The sequence below is a fragment of the Lithobates pipiens genome, unplaced genomic scaffold, assembly GCF_037356315.1.
Source record: "Lithobates pipiens isolate NorthernLeopardFrog02 unplaced genomic scaffold, aLitPip1_a1.2 Scaffold_13, whole genome shotgun sequence".
Classification (NCBI taxonomy): domain Eukaryota; kingdom Metazoa; phylum Chordata; class Amphibia; order Anura; family Ranidae; genus Lithobates; species Lithobates pipiens.
The window spans coordinates 138,189,535-138,208,269 of record NW_027507718.1 but is presented as its reverse complement, the minus strand read 5'-3'; positions in this window follow the sequence as shown (position 1 = coordinate 138,208,269).

Here is an 18,735-nt window from a genome sequence, read left to right as displayed (position 1 = left end):
ACAGGGGCAGAAAAATTGGGCTAATGGCATCACCCAGAACCAGAAATGTTCTTCCAACATATCAGCCGAGGAGGAGGAGGATAGACAATCAACATAACAGGACAGTCACTCAGCATCAGCATAGGCAGTCTTGAAGGGATGTGATATTTCAAAAAAAATTATTCGGTTACATCAGCTTCAGGTGCTTGGTAGCTGTGGGTGATCCAAGACTGATTCATCTTGATGAAGGTCAGTCGATCAACTGATTGGGTGGACAGGCGCACCCTGGGATCGGTAACAAAGCCACCAGCAGCACTGAAGGTGCGTTCCGAAAGAACGCTGGATGCAGGACAGGCCAGTAGCTCAATTGCATACTATGCAAGCTCTGGCCAGTGATCCATCGTCAAGACCCAGTAAGCCAGAGGATTTTCGGTGGGAAAGGTGTCCAAGTCTGACCTTGCCCCTAGGTATTCCTGCAACATGTAAATCAGACGCTGGCGATGGTTGCTGGAACCGATCATACCTTGGGGCTGCGGACTAAAAAATTGTCTGAAAGCATCAGTCAGACGGCCACCTTCTCCACCGCTCCTTCTGACCGATGCCTCAGCAACACGTTGTCCAGGACCAGGAGTTTGTAACCTCCCAGTCTCTGGGAATGCATTGCATAGACCTTTCTGCAAGGCCTGCCGGAGATGTCTCATCCTCTGCTCCCTCTGCAATGGCAAGATAAGGTCGGCAACCTTACCCTTGTACCATGGATCAAGGAGAGTGGCCAGCCAGTAATGGTCCCTCTCCTTGATCCGAAGAATACGAGGATCCTTCCGCAGGCTTTGCAGGATCAGGGAGGCCATGCAGCGTAGGTTAGCTGAGGCATTTGGTCCGGAGTCCTCTGGGTCACTAAGGGCAACATGATCCGCAGCTACCTCCTCCCAGCCACGTACAAGTCCACGTGTTTCTTGGGACTGTAAATCATCCCTACAAGACTGCTGCTGCTGATGCTGAGTGCCAGCCTCCACCTCCATGCTGACACAATCATCCTCCTCCTCCTCTTCCTCCTCCTCTTCCTGTGTGATGGGTGGCACAGCAGGAACACTGTCTGGATAAAGGGGGCCTTGAGAGGCAAGGAAGTCCTCCTCTTCCTGCCTCTGTTCTGCCTCAAGTGCCCTGTCCATTATTCCACGCAGCGTATGCTCCAAGAGGTGGACAAGAGGTACAGTGTCACTGATGCATGCACTGTCACTGCTCACCATCCTTGTGGCCTCTTCAAACGGTGACAGGACAGTGCATGCATCCCTGATCATGCCCCACTGGCGTGGTGAGAAAAAACCGAGCTCCCCTGACCCTGTCCTGGTGCCGTAGTCGCACAGGTACTCATTGATGGCCCTCTGCTGCGTGTGCAGCCACTGCAGCATGGCCAACATTGAGTTCCACCTGGTGGGCATGTCACATATAAGGCGGTTCTTGGGCAGGTTCAACTCCTTTTGGAGCTCAGCCAGCCGAGCACAGGCATTAAATGATCGGCGGAAATGAACACAGACTTTCCTGGCCTGCTTCAGTACATCCTGTAAGCCGGGGTACCTGCCCAAGAACCGCTGCACCACCAGGTTAAGGACGTGAGCTACACAGGGCACATGGGTCAGTTGTCCCTGTCGGAGGGCGGAGAGGAGGTTGGTGCCATTGTCACAAACCACCATTCCTGGCTTAAGCTGGCGTGGCGTCAACCACCTCTCGGCCTGCCCCTGCAGAGCTGACAAAACATCCGCCCCAGTGTGGCTCTTGTCCCCCAAACAAACCAGCGCAAGCACGGCATGGCATCGTTTTGCCTGCGTACTTGCGTAGCCCCTGGAACGCCTACGGAGCACCGCTGGTTCTGAGGACAGAGCACTGGAAGAGGCCATGGAGGAAGAAGAAGAGGAGGGGGTGGAGGAGAGAGGTGTGTCACAACCAATAGTAGCATTTTGGAGGCGTGGTGGCGGAACAACCTCCAACACTACTGCACCTTGTCCTGCATCCTTCCCAGCTGCCAGAAGAGTGACCCAATGGGCCGTGAAAGACAGGTAACGTCCCTGTCCATGCCTGCTGGACCATGAGTCAGCGGTAATATGCACCTTACCGCTGACCGCCCTGTCCAGCGAGGCAAGGACATTGCCTTCCACATGCCGGTAGAGAGCCGGAATCGCCTTCCGTTAAAAAAAGTGGCGTTTGGGGACCTGCCACTGAGGAACTGCACATTGTACAAACTCACGGAAGGGGGCCGAGTCTACCAACTGAAAAGGCAGCAGTTGAAGTGCTAGCAATTTAGCCAAGCTAGCATTGAACCACTGGGCATGTGGATGGCTGGGAGTGAACTTCTTTCGCCGGTCCAGCAGCTGGGGCAGGGACATTTGCCTGCTATAATCGGACGTGGGTATACCGCTAGCAGAGTTCCCGGAAGCACTTGGCTGTGACACACCTAATTCTTCATTCCTCTCAGAGCAGGTTTCAGAGAGGACTGAAGGTCTAGTGGGGTTGGAGATGCCAGCTGATGAGGAGCAAGGAGAGGTCCGCTTTGTTCTTTGGTGTAGGTCTTTGAGGTACGCTTGCCAACGAGCTGCATGGCAGGTCAACATATGTCTGGTCAAGCATGTGGTGCCCAAGCGGCTGATGTTTTGGCCACGCGAGATACGCTTGAGACATATGTTGCAAATAGCAGCGGTGCGATCTGATGCACTCGTCTCAAAAAAGGCCCACACCAAAGAACTTTTAGAATAACGTGCAGAGGCAGCGCCCTGCACAGGCGGAGCTCTGCGGTGTGCTGCCCCTAAGCTGGCCCCCGGAGGGCATCCTGCCTCGTTGGACATGTGCCTCCTCCTCCTCCTCCTCCTCCTCTCTCCTACCAGGCACCCACGTGGAGTCAGTGCCCTCATCATCCCCTTACTCTTCATCGCTGTAGCAAACCTGGCAGTATGCTGCAGCTTGTGGAACATGACTGCCAGATTGCTGTCCTTCTTGAGCATCCCCTCTCTCTGCGCTCACGCTACTGCCTTCCTCTAGCTGAGTGTCATCATCAGAGCCCACAAAACACTGGGCATCCTCCTGGAGCATGTACCCAACACTGTGCTCAAAGAGTTCAGGAGACTCCTCAGGAGGACGTGGTGGGTCTAGGGAAGGAGTCACTGACGATGACATTGAGAGGAGGGAAGACGATGCGTTGGCAGCTGCTTTGCTAGTACCCTGAGACTGGGTGAGAGAGGATGAGGAGGATGAAGAGGGCTTGGTCATCCACTCTACCAAGTCGTTGGCATGTTGCGGTTCAACGTGTCCAGCTGCCGAAAAGAAGGACAAGCGTGTCCCATGGCCACGTGCTGATGACAATGCACCGCGTCCACGACCAGCACTGTTGTCTCTAGACACAGAGCCTTGGTAATGGCCTGAAGGGAGTTGGGTAAAACAGCAGTGTAATGGAGTCACACAACACCCACTAAGCCCTGCAGATGGCTCTATTAGAGAACAGCAATAAACGGTAGATACAGGTGTATATTGTGCTGGAGTCACACAACACCCACTAACTCCTGCAGATGCCTTTATTATAGAACACCAGAGATAAAGGGGTATATACCGATGTATACTGTGCTGTGCTGGAGGCACACACAACTTCCAATAACTCCTGCAGATGGCAAGTGGGCTCAAATAGAGAAGAGCTATGTAGGTGGATATAGCGGTGTGTACTGGGTACAGAGCACGCAGACAGCACGCACAAGCTCCTAACACTACTGACTGCAAGCTCTATTATAAAATATAGATCACTAGCTATGTAGGTGAGGTGAATATAGCGGTGTAAACTGCGGTCAGGGCACACAGACAATAACCACTACACAACAACAAGATCGAAAATCGTCCGAAAACGATCGGTGTGTACTGTGTTGAAGGTACACAGAACACCCACTAACTGCTTCAGATGCCAACACACTACACTAGGCCGCCGCGCTGGCGGCCTTATATAGTGTGGGGCATGTACTACACAGCCTGAGCTATGATTGGCCACAGGCATCCTGCCTGTGGCCAATCATGGCTCTCCTCGCTGCTGGCGCTGTGATTGGCCAAGCATGTGGGGTCACAGTGCATGCTTGGCCAATCATGAGCCAGCAATGCACTGCGATGACGCAGTGCATTGTGGGCCGTGAGCGCCACACGAATTTGGCGCGAACGGCCCATAACGTTCGGAATTCGCCGAACGGGCGAACAGCTGATGTTCGAGTCGAACGTATGTTCGACTCGAACACGAAGCTCATCCCTAATGGACATGATTCTAAAAATAGCATAAAAGTTACTCTTCCGCAAATTTTCCTCATCACTCACAGTATAAAATGTAAATTATGATACACAAATATCATGTGGCCTTGTGGTGATGGACCCCCTTAAGTCAGGCATGCTCAACTCATGGCCCGCAGAGGCGTATACAGATTTATGTATTATGGGAGCCGACAATTCATTATAGCAGCGAGTGATTTTAAATGACTTTTTTTTCTGCAGAAATTACAATTTGTGCAGGGACAGTTCTAAGCACGGGAAACATGTGCCCCTTCACAGGCATACTATAGACAACCCCCAGGTACAAAATTTAAAGGAATATTACACTTTTATTGTTTCACTTTAATCATTATTAAAATCACTGCTCCCAAAAAAAGGCCCTTTTTAAAACTTTTTTTTGCATTGATCCATGTCCCCTGGGGCAGGACCCAGGTCCCCAAACACTTTTTAGGACAGTAACTTGCATATTAGCCTTTAAAATTAGCACTTTCGATTTTGAACGCTCGAGTCTCATAGACTTTAATAGGGTTCTAAAGTCACACGAAGTTTAGGTCTGTTCGCAGGTTCTGGTGCGAACCGAACCGGGGGGTGTTCGGCTCATCCTTACTTAAAAGCACATTGGCAGTCAGGCAAACCCTTAACGTATACTAATATGCATTTCTTCAGTAACCTTGCGAGCAGGTTAAAATAGTTAGATAGATGCTGTAGAAATGAATGCCTTTCCTGGTTCTTTGGTCTTTTTGTCAGGTTCTTCTCCGGGTCTAGCCCACTAATCTTGTGATATATAAGTATGGGATAGTGGTCTGGTACGAGTGTTCCCCCTGGGAGTAACTGGTGGTCTGATACTAGAGAACCGCCCCCCCCGGAGAGCTAGTTGGGGTCAGGGTTTGGGGGTCTTCCCCCATGGAGAGCCCCAGAGAGAGACAGAGAATGACACCCGTGAGGAACAGAAGGAGGCCATCTAACATCATCAGGATGTAAAGTTATCTGAACCTTGGGTTTTCCCCCGAAAACACCAGCACTGGAGCATGCCTCCAAAGGACTTGCATCTACACGAGAGTACCTATGAAGGACTGTGAAGCCCCATACACACTATCAGATTTTCTGCTGATTTTTGTCTTCAGATTTACCAAAACCATACAATATGAGGTCAAACCTTAGGAATTTAAATTTGTATGCAATAAGGCAGGCCCTTGCACTACGTGGTTTTGGTAAATCTGAAGACAAAAATCAGCAGAAAATCTGATAATGTGTATGGGGTTTCACAGTTCTGGATAGAATGAAGAGAGGTGTGAACACCTGTCAGGTTTTTACTGTTGTCTGTGCCCGTTACACTGCAATTCCTCCTCTTTATTTATCGTATTTACTGTTATCACTGAGAGTGGAAGTGATAGAAAATCCTAAACTTTTGGTTGTCATCAGAACAGGAATACAGAATGGAAATCATCCCCACCCCTTTAGCTGCTAAGGCACCAGCCAAAGGTGTACACATGCCCCTGCAGGAAAAAAAAACCCTATTGCTTTTGGTGGGTGCTTCTTCCTGCCAATTGAGACCCATTTGAGTAAATGGGGCCACTCTGCAAGCACCCTGAAACTGCATGCTTCTGCGGGAAATAACTTGTTAAAGCAGGTGGTAAAAAAGCAACACAACAGGCTATATAGTCCGGAAACTTATACTACAAAAATGGATATCAAATTTTCCGGCAACAATAGCTCAATGATCCAAAGCGATTAATCTTAATCTAAGATGGCAGGAATTGACATATAAACATAGGAGAAGCCCTAAAATTTTTTTGAAAATTCGGTCTTGGTGGCTAGTCTCCAACTTGTTTGAGCAATCCGTTCAGCATAGCAGTGATGTTGAGGAAAGTTAATAAGGAGATAGATCTCTGGAGGGGGATAACTGTATATGCATATATATATATGCCATTAAGGCATAGCAATTAACTACTTCAATACTGGGCACTTATTCACCTTGCTGCCCAGACCAATTTTCAGCGCTATCACATTATGAATGACGATTGCGCGGTCATGCGACACTGTACCCAAACAAACTTTTAACAATTTTTTTCCTACAAATTGAGCTTTCTTTTGGTGGTATTTGATCACCACTGGGGTTTTTAGTTTGTGTGCTACAAATAAAAAGAGACCAAAAATTTTGAAGAAAATTTTTTTTCTTAGTTTCTGTTACAAAACTTTGTAAATAAGTAAATTTTCTCCTTCACTGATGGGCACTGATGAAGCTGCACTGATGGGCACTCATGAGACAGTACTGATTGGCACTGATGATGAGGCACTTATATGCAGCACTGATAAGTAGTGCACTAATGGGCACTGATATGTGGCACTGATAGCCACTCATAGGTGGCACTGATGTGCACTGATAGGTGGCACTGATTGGCACTCAAAGGTGGCACTGATGGGCACAGGTAGGTGGTACTGATAGGTGGTACTGGAGGACAGAGATACAGTGTGTTCTGATACATCGCATCTCTGATTGAGGTAAAGAGCCTCTGACACATCACACCACCGATCGCCACGCTGTGTGCCCCCGGGGACGTGCAGCGTGGCTTATCCTGCTGAACGCCATATGATGCCCAGTCAGGATGTCAGAACCCCTTTCCGGCCGTCATTTTGCTATATGGCGGGCGGGAAGTGGTTAAACTGAATATATTGGTTAGTTTAATACTGTTGTTAACCTCATGCAGAAAGAATGTAATCATTAAATTTGATATGTTAAAAGGTCTTAAGTAATAGTCAAAGTATAATCTGGAAAACGCTTTTATTTTTGTTTTGTGTTTTTTTCTTTTTTGTTTAGAGGGGTTGTTTGGTGGGAATGTTTTGTAAAATTAAGAATTTTTTTTGTAAAATGGAAAATTTTATAAAAATTACTTGATTGAAAAAAAAAAAGAAAGCAACACAACGCTGCCTGCTTTAACCCCTTTTTTGCTGTGTTGCACAAGGTTGCAGGGCATTTGTAGAGCAGCCCCATTCACTTGAATGGGTCATGCTTGGCAGGTGCTACATCCATCAGCCTTGGCATGACATATAAGTCTTGCTGCGGCTGCGAAATGCAGCTAAAGGGGGTGCGGTTGGGGTGGGGGTGGTAAAAACACATCTTAACTATGGGGTATTACCACCCCCAAACTATAAATATAAATGAACCCTTACTGTTCTGAGCCCCCTAATTTGCTGCTTTTACACTAATGTGTTACGGTTTACATGCACCGCTGGCCTTCCAGGGTTAGCTGCACTTTTTGAAAGTGTGCCAAAACTCCTGCATTCAGAAAGTGTGCAAATCAAGGTCCATAAAGACATGGATGAGCGAGTTTGAGGTGGAGGAACATGACTGGCCTGCACAGTCCTGACCTCAACCCGATAGAACACCTTTGGGATGAATTAGAGCGAAGACTGCGAGCCAGGCCTTCTCGTCCAACATCAGTGCCTAACCTCACAAATGCGCTTCTAGAAGAATGATCAAACATTCCCCTAGACACACTCCTAAACATTGTGGACAGCCTTCCCAGAAGAGTTGAAGCTGGTATAGCTGCAAATGGTGGGACAACTTGATATCGAACCCTACGGACTAAGACTTGGATGCCATTAAAGTTCATGTGTGTGAAAGGCGGGTGTCCCAATACTTTTGACAATATTGTGTGATTGAAGTCTATGGCTAAACACAGCAAACCCGCCAGGAAAGCTACAGGTACACTGCATTGCTCCCACAGTGTGGGCAAACCACAGTGTATCAGTGTGAAAGCAGCCCTATACTAGTATACCCAGTGTAATGCTTCACAGTAACCTGAAGATCTATTCTTTCCTGCTGTTGGCACCACTCTGGAGACCACTAACCCATAGTTGGCAACATTGTAAAAAAAAAAAAATTGGGACTTTTTTGGGCTGTAGGCAAAGTCTTATTATAATTAGGGGTGGGGGCATACATTTGTGGGCGTGGCATAAGGGAAACTAAAAATGCGGAGCTCGCCGCGTCGAAAAATGGGCGTGGTGTACGTGAAATAGTGGGCGTGGCTCAAATGGGGTGTGGTTATAGTCTGAGATGATGGAGGGATGGAGAGGTAAAGGGGGAAGAGGGATGGAGGGCAGCCGCCCCAGATCCTACACAACAATAGAAATATGTGTATTCTAGAAAGTTCATTATTTCTATTATTACATTGTAATATAGAATGAAATCATTCAACTCACCATAATGCCGAATCAGTGGGATCCCTGGGCGTGTCATTTGCCACCAGCAGAGTCCATCCTTGCATCAGGTGCCCCCAGCAGGGTCCGTCCTTGCATCAGATGTCCCCAGCGGAGCCCCTTTTACATCAGATGTCCCCAGCGGAGCCCCCTTACATCAGATGTCCCCAGCAGAGCCCCTCCTTAAATCAGGTGTCCCCAGCGGAGCCCCTCTTACATCAGATGTCCCCAGCGGAGCCCCTCTTACATCAGATGTCCCCAGCGGAGCCCCCTTACATCAAATGTCCACAGCAGAGCCCCCTTACATCAGATATCCCCAGCGGAGCCCCCCTTACATCAGATGTCCCCAGCGGAGCCCCCCTTACATCAGATGTCCCCAGCGGAGCCCCCTTACATCAGATGTCCCCAGTGGAGCTCCCTTACATCAGATGTCTCCAGCGAAGCCCCCCCCCAGCGGCCAGCTGTATTGATATGTAAATAAAGGTGGCATTCATATGTGTATCATGCTCCCCTGCAGTGAGGAGATGATGTGCTGTAACTTCTAGCAACCAATCAGTGAGCAATATTACTATACAGTAATTTCTAGCAACCAATTAACAAGCAGAAATCATTTGCTGTAACCACTAGCAACTAATCAGTGAGCCATAATGTGTGCTCTAACCTCTAGCAACCAGTCACTAAGCAGTAATGAGATGCTGTAACCACTGGCAACCAATCACAATTGCTGCCTGATCTGATACAGTAAACTGATTTTAAGTCTAGCTGCTATTGTATTGTCTCAGAACAGGTAGAAATTTCATGGGGGGGTCCCCAAGAAAATTTTTGCCCAGGGTCCAATCAATATTAAAGATGGCCCTGTCCCTGGTTAAGAGTAAAGCACACCGCTGGGTTGAACAAAAAAAACTAAAGAGCTCAGGAGGAGCTGCTGTACTAACTATTCCAATGTTAGTACATCAATGACAGGGGGACCACCACCATAACCAGAACACCTGATCTAGTGACGCTCGGCAGACCTTTTTCGTTCATGCCCTTTTGACACAAGCCGTCAAAAGGGTCGGCTTCTGTCAGACCAGCTGCCATACAAAAGGGATATTCTGATGATATTCACCCGTGTGTATGGCTCTTAAGTAATGCACAAAAGGCAGAAGCCAGGAGCAAGTAATGTAGAATGCAGAGATCAAAAAGTAAGAACTGCAAGGAGTTTACAGAGTGCAGATGTGAAAAGTTATGCCGCGTACACACGTAGCGGACTATCCGACGGACTTAGTCTGGCGGACTTCCTGCCAGACTGTCCGTCCGACTTTCCGAATGGGCTACTTGCCCACACACGGCACTTTTTCAGTGGACTAATACGGCGTACTAAGTCCGCCGGACTATCCGCCCTACTTTTGAAATGAACGGACTCGCCCACACACGCGGAGGAAAGTCCGCTCATTTCGAGTGCGTTTCCAGGTAGGCGGGGCCCGCGAAGGAGACGTCGCTGGCCCCGCCACCTGGCATGAACTTAAAGGGGAACCCCAACATTGAAAAATTGGCGTGGGGGGTCCCCCCAGGTGCACATCAGACCCTTGTCCGAGCACGCTACTCGGCTGGCCAGGAAAGGGGGGACGAGCGAGCGCCCCCCCCTCCTGAGCCGTACCAGGCCGCATGCCCTCAACATGGGGGGTGCCTTGGGGAAGGGGGGGCCGCACGGCCCCCAACCCCAAAGCACCTTGTCCCCATGTTGATGAGGACAAGGGCCTCTTCCCGACAACCCTGGCCGTTGGTTGTCGGGGTCTGCGGGCGGGGGGCTTATCGGAATCCCGGAGCCCCCGGATACCGGCCCCCCACCCTATGTGAATGAGTATGGGGTACAATGTACCCCTACCCATTCACCTGTGAAAAAAAGTACAAAAAAAAAACACAGGGTAAAAATAGTTTATTGCACAGCTCCGGGGGTCTTCTCGCCGGACTCCTCCGCTATCTTCTGCTAGCTCTTTTGCTAGCGGAGGAGCCCGGCTTTCTTCCTCGCCGCCGCCCTCTTCTTCCGACTTCGGGGGTCTTGTCCCCCTCTACGGTTCTTCCTTTTTATAGCTCTTTTACAGGCAGTGGCCTGGTCTTCTGTCACCGCTGTCGTCGCCGCCGCCTTCTGGCCTTCTGTTCTTCTCTTCAGATGTTGACTCTTTGCATGCTTTGCTCACAATAGCTCCGACGCGATGCGCGGCGACTTATATAGGGACATCACCGGATGATGTCCCCGCCCATTATGGTGTCACAGTCCCAGAGGATGCTGGCGGGGACAGCATCCGGTGATGTCCCTATATAAGTCGCCGCGCATCGCGTCGGAGCCATTGTGAGCGAAGGATGCGACGAGTCAACATCTGAAGAGAAGAAGAGAAGAACAGAAGGCCAGAAGGCGGCGGCGGCGATGACAGCGGCGACAAAAGACCGGGCCACCACCTGTAAAAGAGCTATAAGAAGGCGCGGTGGCCCGGCAGAAGAACCAAAGAGGGAGACAAGACCCCCGAAGTCGGAAGAAGAGGCCGACGGCGAGGAAGAAAGCCGGGCTCCTCCGCTAGCAAAAGAGCTAGCAGAAGATAGCGGAGGAGTCTGGCGAGAAGACCCCCGAAGACGGAAGCCCCCGGAGCTGTGCAATAAACAATTTTTACCCTGTGTTGTGTTCTTTTTTGTACTTTTTTTCACATGTGAATGGGTAGGGGTACATTGTACCCAATACTCATTCACATAGGGTGGGGGGGTCGGCCGTGTAGCGTGCTCGGACAAGGGCCTGATGTGGACCTGGGGGGAACTATCCGTGTTGCTCCCGTGGGGTTCCCCTTTAAGTCCATACCAGGTGGCGGGGCCAGCGACGTCTCCTTCGCGGGCGCCGCCTACCTGGAGACCCGCTCAAAATGAGCGGACATTCCTCCGCGTGTGTGGGCGAGTCCGTTCATTTCAAAAGTAGGGCGGATAGTACGGCGGACTTAGTACGCCGTATTAGTCCGCTGAAAAAGTGCCGTGTGTGGGCAAGTAGCCCGTTCGGAAAGTCGGACGGACAGTCTGGCGGGAAGTCCGCCAGACTAAGTCCGTTGGATAGTTCGCTACGTGTGTACGTGGCATTAGTCCACCGTACTTCCGGGTCAAAAAAGTATGCCGGAGGCTACACACCGGGGGTTGTCCGGCGGACTTGAGTTTGCCGGACTTTTCCACCCGATTGTTTGATCGTGTGTACGCGGCATAAGTAAAGCAAAGATTGCCTCACTGGTGTTCAGTGGTTTTAATGGGGGGACATTGGAGCTTAGTCTAGTTGTACAGAAATACAGATTCACTCCAGTATAAAGAAAACAGAGCAGACTTATGCAAATACTTCTGTGTGCACTGTAGCTCTTTCCATAGGGTAACTGGCAAACAAGTATTGGGCATAGGCGCTTTGACCATCTGCACCATACTTTTCAAGCTATTTATCTGTAGACTGACAACTTGTGTTTGGAGGAATAGCTTTTGTATTAGAAGACACTTTCTTTCAATTTGCATTTGTTGTATCTACTTAAAGAAGTTATCTGGACACAAAGAGGCTAAATTACTAAAGAATTTGGAAGTCTTTACTGAAAAAAAATATATTGCGTGAAATTTCACTTCAGTTTTTTAATCCAATTATTATCCAATCTTGTGAAAAGAATCTGCACCTAAATGATAATTGAAGTGAATTTTCACCATTTTTTTCAGCAAAGCTTTTCAACTTTCAGTTCGTTCTGCACTCGTGATTCGTTTTTAGCAGACAGCGGACTGCAGTCCACTGTTGGCTGATGTCACAGAGCCGATCCAGGCTCTGACAAGATTGCAACACTTGAGTCAGGATCTGCCCACATGCCTGGACTGGAACCTTGCTCAACCTCTCAGCGAGCAGATGAGAGCCCGAGCCAGCTGCTCTCATCCCCACCACAGCCCAGGGGAGGGGCAGTGCAGAGAGCTGTGAGAACCTAGCGATTGGCGGTGTTCAATCTCTTGGTTCTCAGTGTTAGAGGCTCCGGGGGACAGATGCAGCATCGGAGCGATGCTGCATCCACCTAGGTAACTAGGATTCTTGGAAAAAAAAAACATACATCTCTTTTAATAAATAATATGTGAATATAAGTCCATAAATAAATCTCAACAGCCTGTAAACATCCAACTTAGTAGCTTGTTGCCCCGGAAGATGTCTATTGATGATGCAGCCTCTAATGACGTGTAATAGGAAGTGGATGTCCATGTCAGTTCGTTGTGGATTTAACATGCGCATGTTTGTAACATTGATTTAAGTGAGATTATTTTAGGGTCGGTTCACACTGAGGCAGCACAACGTGCAGTGCGACTGTCTCAGGCGACCTGCATCCGACTTCAGCAGCGGCTTGCAAAATGACTTCTGTATAGAAGTTGCCCCAAAAGTAGTACAGGAACCTTTTTCTAAGTCGGAGCGACTTGTGTCACTCCTATTAGAACGCTTCCATTGTACAGAATGGAGTGCAACTTGTCAGGCGGCTAAGTCATCTGACAAGTTGCCCCAGTGTGAACTGAGTCTTCATTAAAGTTCTACATTATGAAGAGGCTTTTTTTCTTTTGCCTTTCATGACATACTATACTGAGAGCTGGGCTACATATCCGAGTGTCAGTTGTCCTGAGCTATACAGAGGCTGTGTGGAGGATCTTCATATCTCCCACAGAAATCCCACAAAGCGCTTTATGACCATTCTGTAATTAAGGTGTAAAGGGAAGTCGATAAGTGTGCCCCCCATTACCACTTTTGGTGGAGGTTTTTTGTGGTGGAGTTTTAAAGCACTGAGGAAGAATTGATTTATTACGTGTCAACACTTGGTTGTCGGGATTTATATATGGACATATATGCACATACAATTTATTAATACCAAGTTGGATGTTTACAAGCTGTTGAGATTTATATATGGACTTATATGCACATATTATTTATTAATATCAAGTTGATTGTCCACATGCACTTTACGGTTATGTATTTTAGTTGTCCACGTTTTGCGCAACACATTCTTTTGGTAATATACATTTAGATGGGTTTTTATTTTTTTTTGCGTTTGCTGCTTATTTCATTTTGTTGTTTTTTTTTTTGCATTTTTTTGCACTTTTTCTTTAAGTAATAGGCTCCCTTCTATGAATGGGAGAGGGAGCCCTGCACAAGGTGGAAGGGTGTAATACCTGATACCTGCAGACATCCCGTGATCCAGCCTCCAGCTTGGAGCTAATGTAAGAACACCTTCCTCCTCCTCTTCCAGGCACAGGCAATGGGAATGCTGATCCTCCTAAGCCTGGCACAGGCAGACAATGAAAATGCTGCACCTGCTCCTCATCCAGGCATTGGCAGCCAATGATAATGTAGTTTACAAAGCAGTCCCTCAGTCAAGGATGCCATTATTAAAATGGGGACAAAACCAGAGACACTTTTCCAGCCTATTTGTGTAGATATAGCCTACACACAGGAGTGTATTTTCACCATTCTTTTAAATCTTAATGTGCATATCAGCCAGTCTTTTCCAAATAGGCCTTCATGCCAAGTCTGAGACCCAGTGCCAAGATTTAACTGATTTGACTTGAATGAGAAAAATTTCAGTATATTCACATATGGGTGAAGCCTATAATGTCAGGCAGTAAGTATCTCCTATGTAGGACTGATGTGAAAATATACATATAAGCATGTGGTGAAGGTTCACATTTTTGTGCTGGCTGTCTGCAAATTGTTTATGCTAGCAGTAAAATTTATAACCTTGGTTTCAAAGTTCCTATACCACTAGCAATTAAGTAAAGTCCTAGAAACAATAAAACCTGTGTGATTACTATGAATAACGTCATATTACGTAGACAAGTGCATATACTGCATACCTGTAGATGTTCTTAAGTGTATTTCTGGAATGCCAACATTGATAAACTGACACGTGTACACTAATAACAGTCTTGCATCCCAGCTAAATAGCTAATAAACATTACATTTACTTTCCTACGACGGCTCACTATTATACTATTCATGCGTAATAGCTTACTGAATTACATTCATATGAACATATATACATCTGATCATTCATGTGGTAGTGGGCTTCTTAATTAATAGTGGATTATTTGCAGCATAACCTTATTGAATTACATTAGATGGTAACTGCAACACCCCTGTGTGTCTTTTTCCTGGATTTTCAGTTTTTTGGTTGCCACAGAAGAATTGCCATGTTTTACTATTTGTTCCTGTCTGGATAGTTTTATATGTTATATAAAAAAAGAAAGAAATACAGTATATTCACCAACACAAAGTGGCACAGTAAAATTAAAACTATAAAATGTAGAACCCCCTAGATAGGTGCTAGGTTTAGTGTCACATAATTGTGAAGTGGAAGGAAAATGATGAATGGTTTTCCAATTTTTTTACAAATAAATATCTGAAAAGTGTGGCGTGCATTAGTATTTAGCCCCCTTTACTCTGATATCCCTAAAGCCGCGTACACACGTAGCGGTATGTCCGACGTACTTAGTCTGGCGGACTTCCCGCCAGACTGTACGTCGGACTTTCCGAACGGGCTACTTGCCCACACACACGTACTAAGTCCGCCGTACCATCCGCCCTACTTTTGAAATGAACGGACTCGCCCACACACGCGGAGGAAAGTCACGCGTCGAGCGCGTCTCCAGGTAGGCGGGGCCCGCGAAGGAGACGTCGCTGGCCCCGCCGCCTGGTATGGACTTAAAGGGGAACCCCAACGCCAAAAAAAAACGGCGTGGTGGTCCCCCCAAAGTCCACAACAGACCCTTGTCCGAGCACGCTACCCGGCCGGCCAGGAAAGGGGGGCGAGCGAGCGCCCCCCCTCCTGAGCCGTACCATGCCCTCAACATGGGGGGTGCCTTGGGGAAGGGGGGGCCACGCGGCCCCCCACCCTATGTGAATGAGTATGGGGTACAATGTACCCCTACCCATTCACCTGTAAAATAAAAGTACAAAAAAAACACAACACACGAGATAAAATACTTTATTGCACAGCTCCGGGGGTCTTCCGTCTTTGGGGGTTTCTCGCCGGACTCCTCCGCTATCTTCTTGTAGCTCTTTTGCTAGCGGAGGAGTCCGGCTTTCTTCCTTGCCGCCGGCCTCTTCTTCCGACTTCGGGGGTCTTGTCCCCCTCTTCAGTTCTTCTGCCGGGCCACCGCGCCTTCTTATAGCTCTTTTACAGGCGGTGGCCCGGTCTTCTGTCGCCGCCGCCGCCTTCCGTTCTTCTTCTTCTTCTTCTTCTCCAGGAGATGTTGACTCGACGATCTCTCCGGCCGCAATGCCAGGGACGCGCTGCGCTGCCATTTATATAGGGACAAGGGGCGGTGTCACACGGCTTTATGTCACATGGGTTGGTGTCACATGGTGACCCCGCCCCCTTACGATGTCACAGTCCCCATGTGACATCAACCCATGTGACCAACCCATGTGACATAAAGCCATGTGACACCGCCCCTTGTCCCTATATAAATGGCAGCGCAGCGCGTCCCTGGCATTGCGGCCGGAGAGATCGTCGAGTCAACATCTCCTGGAGAAGAAGAAGAACGGAAGGCGGCGGCGGCGACAGAAGACCAGGCGACCGCCTGTAAAAGAGCTATAAGAAGGCGCGGTGGCCCGGCAGAAGAACTGAAGAGGGGGACAAGACCCCCGAAGCCGGAAGAAGAGGCCGGCGGCGAGGAAGAAAGCCGGACTCCTCCGCTAGCAAAAGAGCTACAAGAAGATAGCGGAGGAGTCCGGCGAGAAGACTCCCGAAGACGGAAGACCCCCGGAGCTGTGCAATAAAGTATTTTATCTTGTGTGTTGTGTTTTTTTTGTACTTTTATTTTACAGGTGAATGGGTAGGGGTACATTGTACCCCATACTCATTCACATAGGGTGGGGGGCCGGTATCCGGGGGCCCCCTTATTAAAGGGGGCTCCCGGATTCCGATAAGCCCCCCGCCCGCAGACCCTGACAACCAACGGCCAGGGTTGTCGGGAAGAGGCCCTTGTCCTCATCAACATGGGGACAAGGTGCTTTGGGGTGGGGGGCACCTCCCCAAGGCACCCCCCATGTTGAGGGCACGCGGCCTGGTACGGCTCAGGAGAGGGGGCGCTCGCTCGCCCCCCCTTTCCTGGCCGGCCGGGTAGCGTGCTCGGACAAGGGTCTGTTGCGGACTTGGGGGGACCCCCACGCCGATTTTTTTTGGCGTTGGGGTTCCCCTTTAAGTCCATACCAGGCGGCGGGGCCAGCGACGTCTCCTTCGCGGGCCCCGCCTACCTGGAGACCCGCTCGAAATGAGCGGACTTTTCTCCGGGCATGAAAAGTCCGCTCATTTCAAAAGTACGGCGGACTGGCATACACACGGCCGGATTGTCCGCCGAAATGCGAGTCCGGCGGGAATATTGGTGTGCAACACGGCATTCTAAGTCCGCCGTACTTTCGGGTCAAAAAAGTATGCCGGAGGCTACACACGCGGGGATTGTTTGGCGGACTTGAGTTTGCCGGACTTTTCCACCGGATTGTTTGATCGTGTGTACGCGGCATAACCAAAACCAAGTAGAACCAACTGCCTTCAGAAGTCACCAAATTAGTAAATAGAGTCCAACTGTGTGTAACTGAATCTGTAATTTAATCTCAGTATAAATGCAGCTGTTCTGTGAAAACAACAAAATATCCCAAGCTTTAAACATCTCACGGACCACTGTTCAATCCATCATCCGAAAATGGAGAGTATGGAACAACTGCAAACCTACCAAGACATGGCCATCCACCTAAACTTACAGGAGGGGCAAGGAGAACATTAATCAGAAAAGCAGCCAAGAGGCCCATGGTAACTCTGGAGGAGCTGCAGAGATCCACAGCTCCGGTGGGAAAATCTGTCCACAGGACAACTATTAGTCATGTACTCCACAGAACTGGTCTTTGTGGAAGAATGGCAAGAAGAAAGCCATTGTTGAAAGAAAGCCACAGGGAGTCTTGTTTGCTGTTTGCGAGAAGCCATGTGGGGGGCACAGCAAACATGTGGAAGAAGGTGCTCTGCTCAGAGGAGACCAAAATTGAACTTTCTGGCCTAAAAGCAAAATGCTATGTGTGGCTGAAATCTAACTGCACAGCACTCTAGACACAGCAACCCCACCGTGAAACATGGTGGTGGCAGCATCATGTTGTGGGATGCTTTTCTTAAGCAGGGACAGGGAAACTGGTCAGAGTTGATAGGAAGATGGATGGAGCCAAACACAGGGCAAGAAAACCTGTTAGAGTCTGCAAAAGACAAGAGACTGGAGCAGGGGTTCACCTTCCAGCAGGACAACAATGCTAAACATGCAGCCAGAGTTACAATGCAATGGTTTAGATCAAACATATTCATGTATTAGAATGGCCCAGTCAAAGTTAAGACCTAAATCCAATTGAGAATCTGTGGCAAGATTTGAATTGCTATTCACAGACGCTCCCCATCCTTTCTGACAGAGCTTAAGCTATTTAGCAAAGAAGAATGGGCAAAAATGTCACTCACTAGATGTGCAAAGCTGGTAGAGACATCCCCAAAAAGACTTGCAGCTGTAATTGCAGTGAAAGGTGGTTCTACAAAGTATTGACTCAGGGGGGCTGAATACAAATGCACGCCACGCTTTTCACATATTTGTCTCCTGGCTAAAAGAGACTTCCCCTCCCCCTCCACACTTATTTACCTCAGCATTATGACCATATCCTCTTCAGTGCTTCATCACCTTTTTTTGGGGGGTAGCATTACATTTTTGCTATGTGGCCCTGTGATTTCTTGTTACACCCCTGCTCATAATGTTTAGCTGCCGTAAACTACACAGGTTTTTGGAAACAAAAATACATTTGCATCAAATACAATAAACAAATTTTCTATATGACTGCATCCAGAATTAATTTATTTAAATTATATAGCCTCATTGAAAACTTGACCTATAAAAGCTACATAACTTATAAATTCAACAACTGAAAATGTACTAAGATCCCATCTTTAAATGAATGATACAAAGAGATAGATTATCCTGCCTTAAAGTGGAACTAAACTGTATCTGAGCACCATAAACTAAAAACACTGCTTACTTCCTGAATTCCTTCTGCCCTTACTTCAGGCATGCAGTCATGAGGGCGTGCTCCACTCCTCCTATAGATTTTTGAGATATATGACATTATTTTGGCCTGGGCCAGAAACCAGGAAGCAACTGAAGAAATGGAAAAGAAAGAAGTTTAAAACAAGAAAATATCATATACCTTCCCATCTATTTACTAATGCTAGCAGC